Source organism: Dermochelys coriacea, chromosome 10, assembly GCF_009764565.3.
Source record: "Dermochelys coriacea isolate rDerCor1 chromosome 10, rDerCor1.pri.v4, whole genome shotgun sequence".
Classification (NCBI taxonomy): Eukaryota; Metazoa; Chordata; order Testudines; family Dermochelyidae; genus Dermochelys; species Dermochelys coriacea.
In genome coordinates, this window is record NC_050077.1 from 81,111,702 (window position 1) to 81,134,653 (window position 22,952).

Genomic DNA, 22,952 nt, shown 5'->3' on the forward strand with positions numbered 1-22,952 from the left:
CCAACTTCAGGTTTGTTTGAAGAAGAGCTCTGTGTGGCTCAAAAGTTTCTCTCCCCAATAGAAGTTGGTCCAATAAAAGATATTACCTCACCCACCTTCTCATGAATAAGGAAGAGATTTGTGGACATCTTTTTTTTTTTTGTCAGTCAATGCACACAGAGGCTAAATTAATTGGATAATTTCTGTATGGTACCATATCTATTTAATAGTGCCCTGTGTGTTTGCAGTGCTTTATAACCCAATGATACTGGGTTTGGGCATTGAAAATTCCATCCCATACTTGGAATCTACCATAGTCAGCATGCGGGTAATCTCCAAGGCTCCAATTCAAGAAAGCACGGAAGTACGTGTTAGCCAAATACAGATGCTTTCCAGAATCGGGGCCTAGGTGTTGAGCATGCTTTGTGACACAGACTGCCGGACGGTTTGCTAACCTGCATCTTTGCAATATGTACAGTTGAGCTCCTTCAGTGTTAGGAATGGTCTGAAGTATTTTAAAATGTGTTAAACTTCTCCAAGTACCGTCTCCGTAATAAAAAAAAACAAGGAGTACTTGTGGCACCTTTAGACTAACAAATTAAGGTGCCACAAGTACTCTTCCTCCTCCCCCCCCCCCCCCCCCCCCCCCCGAAACAGACTAACATGGCTACTACTCTGAAACCTGTCTCTGTAATGTTACATACCAAACTGTCAGCTTCTTTCCTCAGGGCATGTCTCAATTGGAATCACTTACGCTCCGTTGGATGGATTCAGTTCCCAGCTTTCCAGATCTACCATAAATACAACAGCCAGATATAACTCCTCTCTTGGGGAATGCAGCATGCAAAGCATGACACCGGTGTTAAGCTCAGTGGAGATATAAACATAGAGAAGAATATCCATGCTCTGGTGTTAAAAGCCTCCTTCTTTTTTATGGTATGCCAACACTCCTGTAAAATCTCACAGCTTTAACACCACAGAAATGAAAACACAGACAGCTTACTGCACACGGCTGGGCTCTGTGCCAGGCTCCGCGTTCTCAATAACATTCATACGTTAATCGAGATGTTTTGGTTCCTTGTTGGGTCTCTGGAATCTTTGCCCCCATGTGAAAGAGTTCTTCTCTCTTACATGTTAATGCCTTTGAACTGCCTCAAATGCTCCATAATGGATCTCATGAGCCTACTCACTGCCTGACTGGAATAGTGAATCCACCTCAGATAGCTTGAGTCTCTACAGGAACACAAGAGTCAAAGGGGGAAGAGTGGTTGTGAGAGGAGCGGGTACTGAAACAGCCAGGATCTTTGGACATAGCAGACCTCTTGGGAGAGTTGCTAGAGAGAGTCATCCTCTTTTCCTGAGCTCAAGGGACTGCTTCCCAGAACGGCAGTCTCCTCTTTCTCTTCACTGGGACTAGTGAAAAGAGAAGACTAGAAGTATCTTTAGCCTCCATCCCTGTCTCCCCCCAATATTCCGAGGAGGGGAATGCTGGAAGTGCTGGTGCTGTCAGTGAGAGCATCCCAAACTCCACTAGCTGCTTGATCTTTTATTTTAATCCACTGTGTATGAGAAGGGTACTATTGAGATAAAGAAGTTCCTTCATCCCTAATCAGATGAACATGACAGGAGCACCAGGCTGAATAGAAACACTTCTTCAGTCAAGTCCTGAAAAAACACTTCTTCCATCCCACCAACTAGCTACCCCTCTTAAATTTTGGTAACTAATTTTATCGGAACAGCACGATCCATATACCGGGTTGCCAATGTTAATTTAATCCAGGATTTGGTGTTTAAAATTGTGTTGGTGTGTAACAGCACAAGCAAGTCCCCAGAAATGTATCTAGAGGGGTATTTGCCTGGATGCTTTCCAGATGTGTGTGCAATCATGATGATTGCTGGTGGAAATTAGGTGCACAGTTGCACATACTGGAGTCCTTTAAAATGGCTTTATTTCTTATTCATTGCCTCAGGCTGTCTTTGTCCTTTCAAAGTTCTGCCATTTCTCTTAACTGCTTTATAATATGAAATCTCTTCTCTCGGCCTGGGGTAAGATCTTAGCTACAACACACAACTGTTCTTTCTCTTTGGCAAATATCTCTTTGATAACGGAAACCATCACCGGGAGACTAAGGGTAGCATTTTCAAAAGCACCAAAGTCCCATTTTCCAGAGAGATTTGGGTGCCTAAACTCCTGTAAGTTTCATGAAAAGTCAACGGTCTGATGTGCATAACTGCGAATTGACCTGCTGCCTGAGCTGGTGAGATGTAGCGACAATATTGTAAGGCCAAACAATAGCCTTTTGATTTCTCAGTGATTCTGACATAGTCCCATCTTGGCTGACTGAAATATCATGAGCAAAGATGTTGTACAGAGAACATCTGTTACGTGTCAAAATGTCCATAACCATTCATCTTTAGACCACACTCATGAAGTATAAGGGCTACAAAGGGTGTCAATTCCTTCAGCTGGTAAAAGCTCCCTTCTGCATTCCATCTATATTTTTTTCCTCCTCTATGATCCAATTATATTTGCACAAAATATATTTGAAAATTAGCATATTTTAATTTTTTTTACCTGTTCTCTCTAACAATTACACAAGAGAAGTCTCAATCGGTTGCCACCTTACCCACACTCCCTTTCCTTTCAGATGGCAAATGCCAGACTCGGATGCCAAATTGCTGGAAGAGTTTTTCCAGCAGCAGCCTTGGGCTGCCAGGTCTGTTAAGTGGGGAGACAGCAAGTCCGCTTTTAGCCTCTTGCCTTCCTGGGTGCAGTTTATTGCTAACTTTTGATTCATGGGAAATTGTTTTTTGTCAGTAAGTGCGGCAAAAATTCCTTAATGTCTATGGGCCGCGGAAATATAGCCACTGTGACCTCTTTTTATGGCTAGTTTCCTTTTGGTGATCCCATAAATAAAAATGTGCATTAGGGGCTTTATTTTCCAGACCCTTGACCCTCTTCCCACTTGCTGAGCATTTTTGGTTTTCCCCCTTGCAAGACACCAAAAGACACTAAGGCCATGTCTACACTAGTGACCTTACAGTGGCATACCTGTACCGATACAGCTGTGCCACTATAAGATGGCTCATGTAGCCATGGTAACTATATCTGCAGGAGAGCATCTCCTGCTGAAATACCACTGTGCACATGGGTGCTTATGCCGGCAAACCTTGTATTGCTTGAGCTTTGTGGGTGGGTTTGTTTTTTCACATCTCTGAGCAACAGAAGTTTTGTGACATAAGGGGTAGTGTAAACACGGCCTAAGAATCAGCCTTTGTGTTGCTGTGGGAGCTAGAAATGGGCTCAGACCTGAACTCCGGATCCAAACATTGTCAAATTTTGAAGGGGTTCGGAATCCAAATCCAAGTCAATTTCATAGCTGGCCATAATTAAATAAATACAATGGACTGGCCCAGATCTCTGGATCAGAACAGCTCAAACACTGAAACGGGAGAAGGCTGGATCTATGGCCCACGTTGGCAGTGCAACCATATCGCCAAAAGTAACATTTTCTTTCCCTTTTAAAATAGATTTTTAAGCATTTCGGGTTGGTGTGCTACCAATACAGGAAGAATAGGTGGTTGTGTAAGCCTCAGGGCAGCCAAGAATTGTGGCTTATCGTTCATTCCTAGCACACCTTAAGTTTCCTTCAAGTCATTTGTTATCTATGGTTTTGGGTGCACGTGTCAATTATCCCCCTTTCTCAATCAGAGCTAGAGAGGTGAACTGACTAGCCAAGGTCATAGAGGGAGTCAGAACCAAGATTAAAACAGGCTTTTATTCCTGCACAGAGGCTGCTAGACTCTGCCTCTGTCTTCTCAACACTATGAAGCTGATTTTGCCACCTTTACTCCCACTGAATAATACTTCACTCCAGCCGTAGCCCCACTGATTTTTACTGGGGAGTAAGGGTGCTACTCTGAGAAAAGGGCGGTAGAAATGGACCATGTAAGAAACCAAGTTTTCTTCCCCCGCCCCCCCCTTCTGACTTTCCTCTCTCATGAGATCCTTGCAGGATCCACACCCCATACTCCTTGTATGTTTTCCTGTTCCCAGAAAGATGAATTAAAATGCTGATGACAAACAGCTACTTTAAACTCCTCCAGGAACATCCTGAAGACATGACTTTCAGCCTATTTCTCACACTAACGATACACCAGAAACAGAGATTCTTCCCTTGGGAAAATATAGTTTGTGGAAAACATCTGAAGGGAGCCCTAGTGAAAAATCCAAGACATAGATGCTTTAGCTCTTCCCAGGTTGCAATCAAGTACACGTGAACAAAGGAAGGACAACACCGTGCATGAGTATCAGTTGTGCTACCTCTTAATGGATGGGTGCCAGCATCATGAACAAGCAGTTACATTTGAGTCCTGTCTGGGCGTTGATCAAGGAGTTCTTCTCTTATTATGCTGATTAAGTGGGAATAACCACGATGGAGAACATATTGGCATGGCAAGTCAAAGATGCCACCAGGAGACCCATGACCTTCCAGGATGATGCTTTCCTACTGGAATACTCACAGCAATATCTGTAGCTTTGTGCCTGATGAATATATTTCAGAATCTCTGTTCAGCCCATAAGCTTAAATTAGGACAAACAAATCATTTGGTTAGATTTTCATTCTTCTTCCGCTGCCCTCAATCCAACATTCCCACGCTAAAACTGTAGCTGGTCTGATCTCCACCAAGGGACCTTTTACTGAACTTGTGCAGAGCTCCATTGACAAGACGTGCTAATCTTGTCTCTGTGAAAGGAGGCACCAAAGATGAGAATTTCATTCAAGAGGTTTGGAGGCAGGGGACCAGGTGGGGTCAGAAACGTGCATCAGATGTGCACACCAGATATTTTTATTTGGAAACTCAATCACTTAATTTTTCCTCATCAAGGGGTTACAGATAAACGCCGTGACTTTCTCACGATGTGAGCTGTCGTCCACTGTTACTTGGTTTGATTGATGTTCTCTCCTGCATAAAGTTACTGTCTCTTGTTCCAAAAAGTAACTATGTTGGAGAACAGCAATGAGTTTCCCTGGCACCAACTACAAAGGAGTTGCTGCATAAGAGTACACTGAGGATGAGGTAAATATTGTGAGACTGAAATAGGTGTGGAAAGCGCACTCTGCACTCATGTTATGCTTCAAAGATGGCAATAATTACTGCATTTGAGACTGTATCTGTCAGTCATCAGAGCTTTGATTAAAGATAGGCTAGAATAGTTCTGCAGTGTTTGTTCTTTTCTTTAAATACCCGACTTAGCATCTTTGTCCCAGTCTGTTTGTAAGATACAGGAAAAATACCAGGAAATTTGTGTTCTGGATCATTTTCTAATGTAACAATTACTCCCCCATTTAATGTTAGGATGAATTGCACTTTTAGATCATGCAAATGTGGTTGGACAACAATTAATGGCTTTAGTCCTAAAACCAGGAGAGAAGCTAGTTAGAGCAAAACGTGGACCTTGTATAGCACTGACTGCCGAATGCTTTCAATCCATATAGTCTCTCTTGAAAGGCTTCCATCCTCAGTGTCAAAATCCGTCACTTCTTCCTGATGCCATGAGGTTTTGCTCCACTGCACAGAGCAGGGAAGATGAGAGCCTGCCCCAAGATTCAGATAATGCAACACCAGATGACAAAGAAGGCAAAAGAGAATAACACAACTACAGGGGAAAACCAAATGTGACACCGGTGCAATGGAGAGGGGGAAGTAGTCTGGTCCGGAGTCTGCTGACATTTAGATCAGGCTCATAGAGCCAGAATGGTTCAGCAATGCCTAGCGTGTCTGTTGCTGGGAAGGAGTTTTCACTGGCACATTTCCCATTCTTTTGGTGTCACGAGCTCTCCCAGAGATGGCCTGAACTTGCACTTCTGTGAATGTGTCTCGGATTCAAATCGTTGCTGTGTGGCAAGTGCCTACAAATCAATGTGGTGATTAGTGCAAGCCCCATCCATCCAATCCAGCCTAATTAGGTGCTTGGCACCTCGCAGGCTCCGCCCTTTTGCTGCAGGGAGGGTTTTACCGCAGCCCAGCGATGCTTCAGTTTTGAGGTTCCTGAGTCACTGACCCATTCAAGAAAATAAAAATCCAAAATAAATGGCTGCTGATTCTATGTATAATCCAGAGTTATCTGAACAAGGCAGCACTTGCCCTGCCAGGCAAGAGTACAGTTGTCCTGTGTGATCACCCCTCTCTGAAGTGCCAAGGCTCCAAATCAGCAGCAGGAGGGCATTGCCATTCAGGCTGGTGGTGTCTGCAGGTGAAAGGGTTACTTGGAAAAGTGCTCGTTGATTAGAGCCTTGCGGCTAAGAAGCCTTATCTCCAATATTGGCCTCAATCACCCTGAAGCAGGATCTCACTCTGTGTTGCAAGACTAATGATCAAGGGCATAGTGACAGTGAATGAGTTTGTTTGGAGCCATCTAGACCAGCTCCTGGACAGCCCATAAAGCACTTTTTCAAAATGCTTCAGAAACGGGTGAAAAGAGCAGATGGACCAACTCTAGGAATCTTTTTCCTAACTACCTCCCCTGGATGAACCCAGGCTTAAGGTTTCACTGCTCACAACAAAAGAGAATCAACAAAGCAACTGTCTCCTCTAACTTTACAGGAGGCAAACAAATATCTGGAGAATGTCCCTCTTAAATTCTGGGGTTGTTTTCCCCATTGGGAACAGCTTGAAACAGAAGAGGCTGTGGCATGTACAAAGGCTGCGTCAGACCCTTTATCCACTGCTGTCGCCGGTTTTATCTCAGTGCATAATAGCTATGAAGGGAAATAGTTTAATCTCTAAATGAGAGCTCTCCATGCAACTTTTTTCTAAAGGGTTCTTGTGCCCTCGAACAATAAATGCCATGTATGCCCTGCCAGCCTGAGGTTGCTAATCATATTCAAACTTGTGGGCATTTCTTTCCCAGGGCCAGCAAGGCCTTAGTACCTCTTTGGACTTTGCCCACGCTTATGCAGTCTGGCGGCAGGCTGTCACAGCTTGGCGACGGCAGGTCTGCTGTCTGATACAGACACAAATGAGAGGTCTGCATCGCATGGGTTTGATGCTTCAGATGCACAATGATGTAACCAAGTCACTTGGCTGGCAGCATCCTGCTGCTACAATGCACCAGTATCAAAAATGCCCAAAGAATGCAGCCGGAGGGCATGGTGTCACCAAAGCAAATTAGAACCCCAATTGAAATGTCAGGCAAATGAAACACAGAAGAACTTGTTTAAGGAACAATAAGCAATGTGTTGTTCCAGGATGAATGAGCTGATCTAGTGTATGTCAAATGTTTACTCTGGGTTTTCACATAACAGTCAAATGATGCCTGATGCTCTGTTTCTTGTTTAAGATGTCACTGGAAGTTCACAGAATTTTAAAGTGTAGTTCTGGTCAGCTGTAGATACACCTGGCCAGATTTGCTGCTGGTGTGAGCAGTTTCAATTCCACTGGAGTCCAATGCTATAAAAGATGGTGGTATAAAAATGTTAACGACTTACTCAATGTATTTGTTCCATATGTCTTTAATTCATGCCTGCTTCCTCTTCTGACAAGTTTTTGGAAGATCCCTGCAGATCCGGCAGAATAAAGAAGGATATTACTCTGCTTATCGCATCCTCAACAGAATTGTCCACCCTGCTTGAGACTTTGTATTGGCTATGGTCAATCTCAAGCATCTATAAACATTTTGAGGTTTGACCCAGCTCTTTCAACATGCTGAAGGCCACTTAGTTCTCCTTAAAGAGGAAAGGCCAGATTGGGTCATTAAAACTGAGCATGAGAGGACGGGGAGGATGTTGTATAGATAGGATTGTTTCTGGGTAGAAAGGTTCCAAGTTGACTGAGATGCTAACTATTCACAATGATGCTACATTTGATGTGCAGCAAGGGGGCAAGTTGAAACATGATGGCCTAGAAAAATGTTCTTTCTACTCTGCCATAAAAGCTGCTTGGAAACATTCAAAACTGCACAACTTCTGGCAATTAAAGGTTAGAAATGAGAGGGGGATTCAAAATATTTGTTGTAATGTCAAACACTTAATTTAAGAATGTGCCTTTTGCTCAACTTCTAGTGCCTCAGGCAGTCACGGGGAGACTAAAGAGAATTTTAAGATGCGACATGCTTACCGCTCAATTTCACTTGTATGAAAATACTTACAGGGAGGCTCATGGCCCATACAACCAATGGCAAAACTAAAGTGTTGCGGATGCCTTACTCCTCTTGCATCACCACCTGTTATGACTGGTCATGTTTGGACCCTGGTGAGCCTGCCTTGAATCTTTCACCCCCAGGCCAGGCAATAATGCCTACTGGGAAAGAAGCTGGAAGAAGAGGTGCTTTTTCTGAACTTTTGAGCATGGCTCTGTCTCAAGGAAGAATGGAGGCATCCCTGCCCAATTCCTATAGCAGCCATTGTTAAGAGGTTGTGCTTGGAATTGTGCCTGGGGCTGGCCCTGGAATTTGAGCCCAAAACTGAAGTATCTGTGGCAGGAGGAGCCTACAATTGTGAAACAAAGTTCTAAAATAAAAAAAAATCCATTTCGTGTGAGTAACTTTTCCACCACCTTAAAGTAAGAACCTCCAAGACCAATGTCTTAAACTCCCTGACGCTGTTCAGAGAGTTGGGTGAAAGATTCCAGATCCAGCATGCACTTTGCCACCAGCCTCCATCCAAACATCTCAAAGCTCTTTACAAACTTCAATAAAGCATTGCTTGGTCCTGCCCCCCCTACACATGTGAGTGCTTGTGATGCAGAGCCCCCTCAGCAAAAGGTTTCCTCTTCTTTCCAACCGACTCTTGCATCAGACCTGTCAAACTCACGACACCAAACCTGTCTCAAAGGGTATTTAGCCATAGAGTGTAACATGTAAGGTATCTATGAAAGGGCCATAACTTGTCAAGGTTCATAATCACTGCAAGACACATGTACAGGTAATTAAGAATAATGTAGTTTATATTGCAACAAAGCCCGTTGCCAACTCTGTCCACATACCTATTCAGGGGACACCATCATAGGGCCTAATCACATCAGCCACACTATCAGAGGCTCGTTCACCTGCGCATCTACCAATGTGATCTATGCTACCATGTGCCAGCAATGCCCCTCTGCCATGTACATTGGTCAAACTGGACAGTCTCTATGTAAAAGAATAAATGGACACATCAGACATCAAGAATTAAAACATTCAAAAACCAGTCGGAGAACACTTCAATTTCTCTCTGCTCACTCGATTACAGACCTAAGAGTGGCTATCCTTCAACAAAAATACTTCAAAAACAGACTCCAAGGAGAAACTGCTGAATTGGAATTAATTTGCAAACTGGATACAATTAACTTAGGCTTGAATAGAGACTGGGAGTGGATAGGTCCTTACACAAAGTAAAACTATTTCCCCATGTTGTTTCTCCCCACGCCCCACAGTTCCTCAGACATTCTTGTTAACTGCTGGAAATGGCCCACCTTGCTTGTCACCATGAAAGGTTTTCCTCCTTCTCCCCCCCCCTCTCCTGCTGGTAATAGCTCATCTTAAGTGATCACTCCCCTTAGAGTGTGTGTGATAAAAACCCATTGTTTCATGTTCTCTGTTTGTGTATATAAATCTCCCCACTGTATTTTCCACCGAATGCATCCAATGAAGTGAGCTGTAGCTCATGAAAGCTTATGCCCAAATAAATTTTAGTCTCTAAGGTGCCACAAGTACTCCTTTTCCTTTTGCAAATACATACTAACACAGCTGCTACTCTGAAACCTGTAGTTTTATATTGAAAGTATGCTTTATGGACTAGGAGTAAAAGTTACTCGGGGATGTGTCTCCATGATGGCCCATTCATGTGGAAAGGAGTTGTCACCCAGCTTTGCTTAACTGGTATTGTAATGCAGGACTCAATTGTCTGGTCTTGCCCCATCTCAAACTATCAATAGGAAATCATCAGAGACCACTGCAAACAATCAAAACCAACTGGAGGTGTAAAAAAAAAACCCCCAAAAACAAGACACTACAACTGCCAGGGATCGTCCTGCCTAAGAATAAAAACAAACGGTAGGAGATGGGGGTAAGGCACTCTGTATCCATTTACTGAAGAGACACCTTGGAGTGGGGATGTTCTCATGAAAAATCAGATCCTAATTGCTGTGAAGCCAGCCAGCTTTGCAATGAACTGAACTCGGGGGGGGAAACCTACGTTGTTAGGTAGGAAAGGTAAATGTTAAGTGCAGACCCAAGTTCATGTTTTAAGATTTTGTTCTGTATTGTAGCCTTGTTTCCTCCACTCTCTCCTGTTTCTAGTTAACCATTTCTTGAATCCCTTTGTTTTATTACAAGTACTGTGTGGCTTATAGGAACGATGATTTAAGGTAAAACTAGTAAACTGGGGTACACTGCTCCTTTGGGGAAAGAGGATCTGGATTTCCTGTGACTAGCCAGTGTCGGGGGCTGGATATCAAAGGGGAATGCTTCAATGGGATTAGGGGATTGGGGTGCACCTCTTGATAACCTGCAAAGCAAAGACAGGGCTGGCATAGCCTAGAGGTGAGTGCTTAAGTGCCTAACAGGTTAACACCTATTCACCCTAGGCAAGGCTACCTCTCACTAGAGGCAAGGGGTAACAAGGTGATTCAGTCCTGGTGCCCCAAGAACGATTACATGGTTCCACTGGCTTCTCTGGTAGTGAAGGGCTGACCAGATGCATTGACATTTTCTCATGATGTTTAGTGAAGAAGTGGGGTGTTTTTATCCACAAAAGCTTATGCCCAAATAAATCTGTTGGTCTTTAAGGTGCCACTGGACTCCTCATTGATTTTGCTGTTCTAACTGTTCTAATTGTATTTCAAGGCCAGTATTGAATATCCAGGAAATCTGGATATTTCTGAACCATCCAATTAGGTGCATCACAGGCACATGAACTTCTGGGTCTGTAAAATCATGAGTGGTGAGGAGAAAGTAAATAAGGAAGTGCTATTTACTCAAACACAAGAACTAGTCCACTGAATGCATCCGATGAAGTGAGCTGTAGCTCACAAAAGCTTATGCTCAAATAAATGTTAGTCTCTAAGATGCCACAAGTACTCCTTTTCTTTTTGCAAATACAGACTAACGTGGCTGCTACTCTGAAACAAGAATTAGAGGTCACCAAACGAAATGAGTAGGCAGCAAGTTTAAAACAAACATTCACAATGCACAATCAACCTGTGGAACTCCTTGCCGGAGGATGTTGTGAAGGACAAGACTATAACAGGGTTTAAAAAAAGAACTAGATAAATTCAAGGAGGATAGGCCCATCAATGGCTATTAGCCAGGATGGACAGGGATGCAAAATCATGTTCTGAGGTGTCCCTAGCCTCTGTTTGCCAGAAGCTGGGAATGGGCAACAGAGGATGGATCATTTGGTGATTACCTGTTCTGTTCATTCCCTCTGAAGCACCTGGCATTGGCCATTGTCGGAAGACAGGATACAGGGCTAGATGGACCATTGGTCTGACTCAGTATGGCCCTTCTTATCTTATGCTTATCTGACTTTTCTGATACTGGACTTTTGAGACTGCTCACATGAGCAAGGGTGTGCAAAGTTGGACTCTTAAATTCACTGATGTAATTAAGCTTATCTTACTTTTAAAGGAGAGTCTAGTGTCTCGGCAAACCGCAGGGCATTGAGTTAATGCTGCATTCACATGGCAGTTGCCGATGGGAGTCAATATTTGCTTGACTATTCAGAACTATTCTAGCAAGCTTTGTCTCGTCTATTGAAAAGAAATATTTGTTGATCCACTGGAAAGCTTAGTGGAATGTTGAGGCCTCTAGCTGTCGGGGATAGTAAAGTGGGAAGAATATGAATATAACCCAAAAAAGCCGTAAAGGCAATTAAAGACCCAGATACGGAAGTGTCCAGTCATGAGTCCATCATTACCATGCACACAAAAGAGAGGAAAGTCTTAAAGAGAGGCTGTGCAAAGCAGACCCTGACTGAGGCATATCCAGTTGGTGGGGCTTTCTTAAGGGAGAAGAGATGGAGATTATTCTCTGTGAATCATGAAGGTGTTTGGTGGTGTCCAATGCAATATCAAAAATCATTAGTGCCTCTAGAGATTAGATTGAAATGGATAGTTCTGGACTTGATCCTTCTGTATCCTTCCAAACCAGAAGTTTGTGTTGGAATGCATATGTGTAGGTGTTCTGTCCAGGAGATGCTCTGCCTTTTAGGACAAGAGGCTGATCGCGCTCTGGTAGAGGAAGAAGATACTTTCATCCTGCTCTTTATGGACCTAAAAATGCATCTGATAAGTTAGTTGTAAAATGGACGGTCGTTATTAGTGTATTTTTCTATTCGGAGAATTTCTTTGCTTAGCATGTTTGTGGTGGTAGTATTCAGTGGTGAATCTGAACATGCAGGGACAGAGTTGAAAAGAAGAGCTCTTAGAATGTGATTCAACATGATCTCTTAGGATAACTGAAAGCTGGTCAGAAGTGAACCAACCAGGATGGCCTTTCCTTGCTGATTGTCGACTGTGACTGGTCACAAAAGTCAGTACAGGTTCTGATTCTCCGTTTGGCTGTACCCACGCAATTGGGTTGCAAGCGTGTGAAGAGGTGGGAGGGAAATTAGTTACTTGGGACACAAGTTCCCTTAAGACCAGCTGTTGGCATGGTTTCTACCTAGGGTGACCAGACAGCAAATATGAAAAACCAGGACAATGGGGGGTTGGGGGGGGGAGATAATAGGAGCCTATATAAGAAAAAGACCCAAAAATTGGGACTGTCCCAATAAAATCAGGACATCTGGTCACCCTATTTCTACCTAGGCCTTCATAGCAGGCTTTCAGATTTTCCTATGTGAGGCTTTCTTCACAGAAATGTCATGTTAAATTTTAGATCACTGCTTCTCATTTGGATATCTAATATTCTGTCACTTTAAAAACACCTCATCTGCATGTGCATCCTTTTCCTGGTTCATACCATTTCTCTCTGGCTGGGCCTCTGAGGCTTTGCTCCTAGAAATGTTTCCATCACTCTGCCTTGTCGATTTCTATCTAACAAGCAAAGGATGTGATGAGTTCCTTGCCTTATCTTTCCTTAATTGATCTTCATGTCTTGATAAATGACAGAAGCTGTCTCAGATGAAATTAGCCTTTTTTAATGCGGCGTCTTCCTTCAAATCTTCAGCTGGCAGCATCTCTTACTCTGGTATATTATGTCCTTCATTAGCACAGTGCAATGTTGTGATGTGCCCAAATGATTAAAACATTGGATCCCTGCTGTAAAGCCATGTGTGCAATCTCTTTTCAGCAGGCAAAAAAAACCACCTAAAACTGTTCCTTGAAGCTACTTTCCAAATTAAAATAATTTAGCAGTTGGAATAGTAAAGAGTATAGATCAAGTGTGAAGAGCACATGAATCTCCAGTCTCCAGCACCATAACTATAAAAACAGTCCGAGTTTAGACAGTCTCTAGCGTAAAAATATCTGAAGGACCCAGAATCCTGCCACTAGCTCAGTGGTATTGAATACAAGGGCGTGTTGTCCATTATTCATCCACCACAATGAGAGTTTGTAGTGTAGGTATCTATAATAGGGGTTTACCTAATCCAGTTTAGACCCTGCTGCTGCCTCAGTTTCCCATCTGGTTGATTCTCAGACTAAAATAGTTGGAAATATTTTTGACTTTTTTGTTGGAAATTAGAAAGCGTCAGCTGTGGAAAAAAGTAATTTTGTCAATTACTTTTGGTTTTAGACATTTTAAGCTTATTGTTTAAAAAAAAATCAAAAACAAAACACTTCAGTTGACATGAACTGGTTTTACTTTTTCATCCTGATTGGGACAGGAAAGCCATTTCCTGCCCCCCACCACCCTCATGCTTTCCCCAGGGGTTCTCCTGGCCCTTCAGTCTCCCTAACCGGATATGTTCATTCTTGTGCTGCTTTTGTGTGGTTTGCCTGTAGGGCTCAGTCAGTAAGTGGGACAGTTTTGGGGGTACCCAGGACTGAGTCACTTATCCCCTGCCTGCTGTGAGAGGGATTCTTGTTTGTGCTCAGCTGGGTGACTGCTCCCTAATACCACCAGCCTGCTAGCTACCCAAGCCTTCTCCTCTGGGCTATGCCAGCCCTTACTTTGCCTTTCAGGTTAACAATAGGTGTCCCCAGTCCCTGAGTCCCTTCAAAGTGTTCCCCTGTGATATCTGGTCCCTGGCACTGGCAGCTCACGGAAATACCAGGTCAGTACTGTATACACATCAACTCCCCTTTTGATGGTATCCTTGTGTTCCTGTCAAGAGATCCTCATAACAATGCACCAATACACAATATTTACAAGTGGGAAGCTGTTTTGTCATCTATGTACGTTAGTCACTGGGCTCAGTTCTGCTCAAGTGCGACCGCATTGTAGCTAACTTCAGTCTCGCCTGATTCTACAGATCACTTCTGATAGTTTTTGTAAATACAGCAGTAACTTGCTATGGGGTGCTTTCCCATTTCACCTCTCCTCTTGCCCTCCATCCCAGAGACTGGCCACTCCCTTGCATTGTATCTTCTTTATGCACCATCTTCTCCAGGCAATCTGTAGCAATAAAGTTAAACTTCATGAAATGTGCTTGGACAGGCTGCATGGTACCTCTAGTGTAAATACTGCACGACTCCCTCCTTTCAGTATTTAGAAGGTGAATTGGGTCCAACAGAGAAAGCAATGTGGGTTCCCGTTTCTTAGAAACTGGCAGTGGCGGCAGGAGTAGCAGTGACTGGTTGATGCAATTCCAGAATTATTCAAAAGCCATTTGATGTTTCTAATCACCACTGCTCTGGCTAAATTCTTCAGATTGATTGATATAGTATGTAGAGGATTGGCTTTGCACGTGGAGTGCGGTCAGCACTAGAAGCTGAGAGGCTGGAGCATACTCAGTGAGGATAGAATCTTCAGACAGTTTAGTTGCCAAACTTACAAGTCTCTGAGTATGCGTTAACTTGTCAGAGGCTCATAACTTGGCCAATGCGGGGGTTAATTTTCACAGGAACAGCATAAGCGCTTCCCTGACTGCAGGACAACACCTCTGCCAAATGTCAACTCTATGCTCCAAAACATGGAGGTGCTAGAGCTTCTCAGTTAAATGGTTGTAAGAATATTTTAAATGTGGACAAAACTGTGTTTCATGAATCTTGTTCTCAAAAATGGCTGAATCATTTTAGCTGAAACTTTCCAAAAATTTGTTCCAATTCAGGCCCTGGCATGTTAAATTTCAGCCTGTATGACTAAGGTTTGGCAAACATATAAGCAACTGAAAACAGGGTCTTATAATGGAAAGTGTCAAGCAACTTTAACTGCAGGCATCTCTACCTATACTACTACTACTACTACTACTGCCTATAATGTATTCTGGACATGACGCTCTAAGGAAGCCCCATCTCCTTCCATGCGACGCACCCATTCAAAGATACCTTGCCTGCAGTCTTTTTTGCTATCAATGTCCAGTTGCTGTCCGCCAGTGGCACAGGTTCTCTTCGGCAATAGATGCTTCCCATTTAAACTTTTTCCTGGTGTAAACTAACCCAAACCAGATTACTCTAGTGAAGGAAGGGGCTACCAGATGCTATTTCTGCACAAGATACTTTTTGCAGCATTTAATTTTTTTCATGAATTTTGTCTGCTTACTAGCATGCGAGTGTGTGACAATGCCCCTTACAAGCATTGCAAGGTGAGGTCAGACAGGAGGTCAAAGAATGAATGAGCAGTCTGAAGCAGATCATATTTGGATTCCCTTGCACCTGTCATGTTAGTACCCTAGTCTAGTATGAATGTCTACTTTTGGGGGGGGATGGTGGTTAAAAGCTCTTTAGATCTCAAGGGTTTTTGTTCTTTTAACCTTAAGTAACAGCAGTTTCCAGACAATTTAGACTTAGGAAATGAGGATCAAATTGCTTTTTTAATCCTTTGTTTTTGTAAAAGGGTGTGTGAACTACAAGAAATATCTTGTTCAGACCCAAACATTCTGATTTATTTCCAAGACAATAGAATTAATCTTGGAACTAAGATGCCTTTTATGATGATGATAAAGGGGGAATGTTCCCGGATTGATGGGATTGCTCAGCAAACAAATAGGAAAAGGAGAATGATTTCTCATGCTGTTTCCTGAAGTCCAAACATGACCAAGTTTTTATAAACTTTCTGCTCAGGTTTCAGGAAACAGCAAATGAAACTGCATTCCTGATTTTTTTTTGCTGTAATTTTTTTTGAGATGTAATAAAATATCATCTATAAGCCTGTAGCCTTTCAAAGTGTTCTCTGGAGGGCAGGTGAAGAGTGGAGGCAGATTGACTGGTGGCTGGAATAAAGCCTCATTATCTCTGGGATTATAATTCCAGTCTATTCTGAGGGTCCAAAGTGACAGGAGTTTGGTCATCTCAATTTAGTTCTGGCTGGATTCTTGTGAGCATTGTATAATGTTACATGTGATTTTGCACCACTCTGTCTACGATTACACAATCTATAGCAGGGGCTGATTTTCTGAGGAGGCTGAACTTCCATTCACCTCTGAAAAGGATGGTTCTTCCAAACCCTGGCCTTAGGCAGTTGCGTGTGGCTAGTGTGAGGTATCTGGCCTGCAAACTAGCATCTGACACTGCAATTAAAAGTTAGGATTTAACTTCCCAGTATTGCTAAACTTTCAAGAGCACCAAGGGTTAGCCTGACAAAAAGAAACCGCAGAAGAATCATTTGATCTGTGAGAAAAAGAAATGGTAATGCTTAGATAGAAAATGCAAATGCACAAATCTGTATGGGAGAGTCAAGTTTGCTTTGCCTAACTACAAACCAATGTGAACAGTGAGGTTTCAATAGTGTGAATGAAACATGTACATTATGGGGTTCATGTTCTCTGTGGGGTGAGGAGAGAGGGGAAATCAGAGAAACTGTGGAGAAAAGACAGTGAAAATCAAACCCAGAGATGCAAGCAATGGGAATTAATATGGGAAAACACACATTTTTGCCCTATGTAGTTTTCACAATTGTGGCAGCTTTGCTATTTGGGGTTTTATCCCCCCAAAATAGCACCGGCTTCCTATATCCAACAAACATTATTTATAATCCCTACAGGAATAAGAACGGCCATATTGGGTCAGACCAATGGTCCATCTAGCTCAGTATCCTGGTGGCCAGTGCCAGATGCTTCAGAGAATGAACAGGACAATTATCGAGTGATCCAATCCCTGTCCTCCAGCCCTAGCTTCTGGCAGTCAGAGGATACTTTTTGCAAACTCATCCTGCAGTTTAGTGACCTTCTCCCATTACTGTCTAAGGTCTCATCCTGGGGTCCAGCTGGTCTTGGCCTGATGCAGGACCCCTGAGTGTGCTAGGAATGGCAGATGCCCGTACACCACTTTTGCTCTTCTCTGATCCCTGCGAATGCTAGCGACTAATTTGGCCCCAGACATAAACTGCAGATAAATCTCAACTATCCCAGCAAGTCATAGCCCACAAAGGGCTGTTACCCCAGCCAGGAATTGCTGGAGTGCAGCAGTGTTCTGGCCACAACTGTTCCCCCTCTTCCTCCCTCCGCTGAAGGAGACTAGAAGGCAATGGCAGAGAGCCAGCTAAGCCTGCTCAAAACTGTAGTGAAGGTAGGACTGGAGGAAAGCTGGCTTCAGGATGGGGGAGCCACAAATATCTCTGTAGCTCCCTTCCCAGGTGGTTGCTTGGGTGCAGCAATGAATTCAGCACTTTGTTTCCAGAATCACTAATCATGTCCAAAAGCCAGGCAATATATCCTATGAAATCCTAACTATTGAGAGATGGTGGGACACTTTAAAATATGTGGCTGATTTAGGAGTTAGCACAGATGATGGTTATAACTTTAGGATAATGTTCTGTGCCTGAATTTTTAAAGCAATTTTATCCCAGCCTCTCTTTGTCCAGAACTTGCACACACAATTCTGAGGACACAACAAAGGGTAAAGGTGGGTTTTAAGAAGAAGCCTTTACTATTATGTGGGGCTTAATAGTTGTAACAATGCTACTCAAAAATTCAAGCTTAAGTATTGAGTACCTAGTGTGAAGTATTCCTGGAGAGTGAGCCTGCTTGGTTTTTTTTTTGGGGGGGGTTTACAATTAATCTTTAGGTCTCTGTTAGCTGTATGGACAATAAATACACGTAATAGATTATAAAGTGTTACAAAATATACTCAATATACCATCAAGTATAATATGCTGGAGACCCAAAAGGTTTGAAGCCTAGCTGTGATTGAGGGCAAAGTTCTGTGGCACATCTTTTTGCTCAGTTCCCACTTCCTTTTATATACACACTCACTCCCCATTGCAGAATCCAAAGGACCATGATGAATGCATATGGGAGAAGCCAAACTCAAGAGAAGTCAAGAAGATGGCAATGAGTGCTCAGAGTTCACTGATCTTCCCATATTGAGCATAACATAAGAACAGCCATATTGGGTCAGACTAATGGTCCATCTAGCCCAGTATCTTGTGGACAGTGGCCAATGCCAGGTGCCCCAGAGGGAATGAACAGAACAGGTAATCAAGTGATCCATCTCCTATCATCCATTCCCAGCTTCTGGCAAACAGAGGCTAGGATACATCGGAGCATAGTTTTGCATCCCTGCCCATCCTGGCTAATAGCCATTGATGGACCCAATCTCCATGAATGTATCTAGCTCTTCAAGACAACCCAGGTTCTGACCAGAATCAAACCCCCAAAATTCTCAACCATAGGCATATGGACAGTCAGAGAGAACCCACCAATGGCAGCCTCCAGGGATACTTATTTGACAGCTAGGATGTGCCTCTGGTGTCAACTTCATTTAATTCAGTTGAATACCAAAACAAAACCCAAATTCCTCACTTCTCTCTCTAGCCAGAAAGGGCCTTGTTGAAACAGGCACTGACCTGAACAGGGGTAGGGACAGATATTTACATAGTTTCCTCCAACTCCTTCCTTCCTTTTTTCCAACAATCTGTGACCCAGCCCTGCAAAATGGGGAAAAATGGTTTCCCCAGCCCTGCCAATTTTAATACAATAGATTGCCCAAAATATGCGGGAACTGGTTCCAAGTCATCCAGCAGTCAGAAAAGGCCTCAGAACCCTTCTGATGAATAAACCCCATCATAATTATTTCACTTACAAGGTTTTGAAGTTCAGGATCCTTCCGTATAATTTCTGCCTCAACTTTCCAAAGACACTAACACTACTAATGATAGTCATAAGAGTTACAATTTTGTTTCACCAATTTGCATGTCCAGCTTTTTAATGGCCATGGCATTTGTAGTCTGGGTTATTATAAATGAGATTTTGTACCTCCAAATAGATGATTACTGTAATTTAACTTAAAATATAGAAAGGTGCAGCCAAAGATGTCTTCATCTAACCTCAGTGTTTCTTTTGCTCTTCTAGACTTGGCTAACAGATTTAGCTGGAACATCAAAAATGCTATAGGCTATTTTCCCTGAAATGACACATTACTGAAGGGGGCCCACAGAAATGAGTATAGGGAAAGCTTGACAGGCATGCAGGGACAGATGAGAAATAACTACCCGGCACATCAATAAATTAATCAATGGAGTTTTTCTTCCTTTAGGCTCAAAGGAATCTGCGCTGGAAGGTGCTGCAGGTCCTTGCAGACAACTCCCATCACCATCTCATCTAGAGCGTGAAGAGTTCCTCTCTTCAAACCAAAAATGGAGAACATGTTGGGATACAATAGGGTTCTCGGGCCTGCTTCTGTGACATTTGAATGCACTCAACTTTATTTGAAACAGAACTGATGGGATCCCAAATTCTTGAACTCCTTGATAAAATTCACTTGCTCAGCTCAATGGTGTAGAGTTCTTCTGATCTTCTAAAGTGAAATTAATTGACACTTTGAACTGAAGGGGGGGGAACCCCAAACCTGGCTTGATTCTGTTTTGGGTGAGGGCCATCTCAGAATGGCTAAGACTTGAGGAGGAAGGATGGTCAAGTGGCTAAGGACCAGCTTGAGACCTGGGTTCAATTGCCTGCTCTGTCAAAGTCTCATAGACTTTACGGTCACAAGGGACCATCATGTCTCTGTGCCTCAATTCACCATCTAATGGGGTATTTGCGAGGAGCTCAGATACTATGGTAATAGAGGCCATGTTAGATGTATCATGTTGTAATCTAGAGTAATAGATCAGAAGCTAGTATTGCTACAGTTCAGTGGCTATTGTATTCACTTTTATCAACTCCCCTGGGAGAAACTGACAGTCAGAATGCTGCATCAAAGATTAATGGAAGAACTTCAGCTTGACAGAAAACATGCAGACCCACAAAAAAATGTTTGGCCTCTAAGCGGTAACGGAGGAGCATGCTTAAGTATGGAGGAGCAGGTAAGATGGTATAGTAGCTTACCAGACTGGAGGAACAAAGAAAGAAGCATTAACTCTAGAATGAAGAGGTTTGGTTAGTTTAATGCTGGTAAGTTTCAGATAAGCATCTAAATTCTGCGTGCCTGTCTGAACACAAGCTCCATACCTTCCCCTGGTGTAACTCCACGTATTGTCTAGAAGGAAAAAGAAAATGATGATTTACCTCTTCAAGGCAACAAATGCAAGGAAGTTCAGAGTTAAACATGTCATTAGAGCTGATTGGGAAACAGTTTTTCTTGCAAAAATTTACTTTTCTTCAAAAACATGAGAAGCAAAAATGTTAGTTTCAGACATTTTTGGCCACAAACTGAAACATGTTCAGTTTTTGGAGGAAAAATGAAAAAAAAAGTCCGTTTTCCTCAATCCATGACACTTTGGTTTAATCAAAACACCTAAAGTTTTAACAGAAAATGTTCAACCTGTCCCACATTGTTCTGAAATAATAACTTAGTATTTAGCACATCTGCAGTTGTGATGAGCCGTCTGCAGCATAATTCAAGGATGAAACAGTGCAATTCTTTTGGTCCTAATTAATTTTCAGTGGAATGATTATTCAATCACTAAATGGCTTTGAGTTGCTCTGAGCTCTGTTCCAATTTCGTAATCTCGGAAGCATATAACCACAGTGTAAAATGTAACAGTTATACTTAGACTATAAAGACTTCACCTTGATCACATTGCCTTCATACTTTCTGGTAAAGCGCCACCCATACTGAGCTACAATTATAATAATCCCAGAAACTATTTAATCAGATCTAAGGCACCTCTTCATTTTTGTGTCTATCAAGTGACCTGAGATCATAAATGGAATTTGTGTAGGAATCACAGCAAGACGGGTCACACACACACACACACACACACACACCAGAATCCTCTATCGTGTTATAGGCAGCATAGTGGTCATTATTAAACGCCTTTGCAAGTAACTAACATCACTGCGGTATTCCCAGAATTCCCATGACATTCCCTATACCATGGTAATGTTATCTGCTTGCAAAAGCAATGTTGTAACAGCTTTAATGGTGACTGCTGTGCACTACTTAGGGAAGCCTTAATCTACTGATCATTGAAACAATAGACAGTTGTGCCATCTTGGGAGCCGTTAAGGTCTATGTTGTGTCAATGGTAGTAACTCCACATACTCAAAGCCATTATGAGACTTTCCAGTGCATTATAGTTACTGCCCAAGGACAGAGCTGCTCTTCTAAATGAATTTATTCAGCAATTAAATCTTGGAAAATGTGCTGAGGCTGCATTATAGCAATAAGCCCCCGTGCCGTGGGCATCCATGTACCATTGGAGAGTGTCTTGTGTGTATTGGGAGGCATGGGCTGGCCAAGGGAGAATGGTTCCACCTATCCGTCGACAGAAGTACACCCTCTGGCACAGGCTTCCAACTGCAAGGGAAGAGTTTTAAAAACAACCTGTGGAGGTTATACAGTATATCCTTTCACCGTGGAAAGTAGTTCCTTGGAAGAGGGGAGAGGATGTCCAGAAGGGAGGCTCTACACCCCTTTTCCCTAACCTTTGGAGTATTTTGTATGTTTTTTAAATATTGTCCAATGTGTTGTCCCCTTTGAGTTTTCCATTTGGGCTCCTTCCTCCTATCCCCTAGGAGCTTTTTCTAGCAACAGTGCTTGACACAACAATCATGTTCAAATTCAGGGTATTTCCTTCCCAATTGGTTTTTGTAGTGTACAGCAGATCCTAATTACATTTGTCCATATAACTAGAAGGCTGGCAGCTCCTAAACTGCTGCTGAAAGGGCCTTTGGAACCTGGTATGAGTGTCAGTTTAAAATGCCCACTCTTCTTCTTCCCCCTACTTCCTTTCTCTTCCTTGCAAACCCCGATGCCTCCCTTCACTATCCCATCCCCAACACTTGTTTGTCCTCCCGCTGACACCCATTAACATCATGGGCACAGAATTCTGTTTTCAGCAGTGAGGATGGACCCAGCTGTGCACTATAGGCAGTTAAAATATGGGCATAATGTTATCTGAAGGGCCCAGCTGCAGGATCCTTGCTTGAGGGCATTTTACTTACATGTCTTTTTAGAAAAGTAATATCCAGAGCTTAGCACAGGCACCAGGCCTCGGGGCGAGAAAGGAAATCAGTGTCATTAACAGGTTTCAGAGTAGCAGCCGTGTTAGTCTGTATTCGCAAAAAGAAAAGGAGTACTTGTGGCACCTTAGAGACTAACAAATTTATCTGAGCATAAGCTTTCGTGAGCTACAGCTCATTTCATCGGATGCATTCGGTGGAAAATACAGTGGGGAGATTGATATATACACACACAGAGAACATGAACCAATGGGTTTTATCATACACGCTGTAAGGAGAGTGATCACTTAAGATGAGCCAACACCAGCGGGAGGGGGAAGGAGGAAAACCTTTCATGGTGACAAGCAAGGTGGGCCACTTCCAGCAGTTAACAAGAATGTCTGAGGAACAGTGGGGGGGTGGGGGGGGAGAAATAACATGGGGAAATAGTTTTACTTTGTGTAATGACTCATCCACTCCCAGTCTCTATTCAAGCCTAAATTAATTGTATCCAGTTTGCAAATTAATTCCAATTCAGCAGTCTCTCGCTGGAGTCTGTTTTTG

General features: G+C 42.9%; 1 long non-coding RNA gene across 1 annotated transcript in view; it reads left to right on the plus strand.

Moving 5' to 3' along the window:
* LOC119862697 overlaps positions 1 to 21,019 on the plus strand; it is an 85,781-nt gene extending 64,762 nt beyond the window's left edge. The window contains exon 4 of the long non-coding RNA XR_005295336.2: positions 19,540 to 21,019. This is a non-coding gene — a long non-coding RNA (uncharacterized LOC119862697). The remainder of the gene's footprint in view (positions 1 to 19,539) is intronic.
* The last annotated feature ends 1,933 nt before the right edge of the window (positions 21,020 to 22,952 follow it).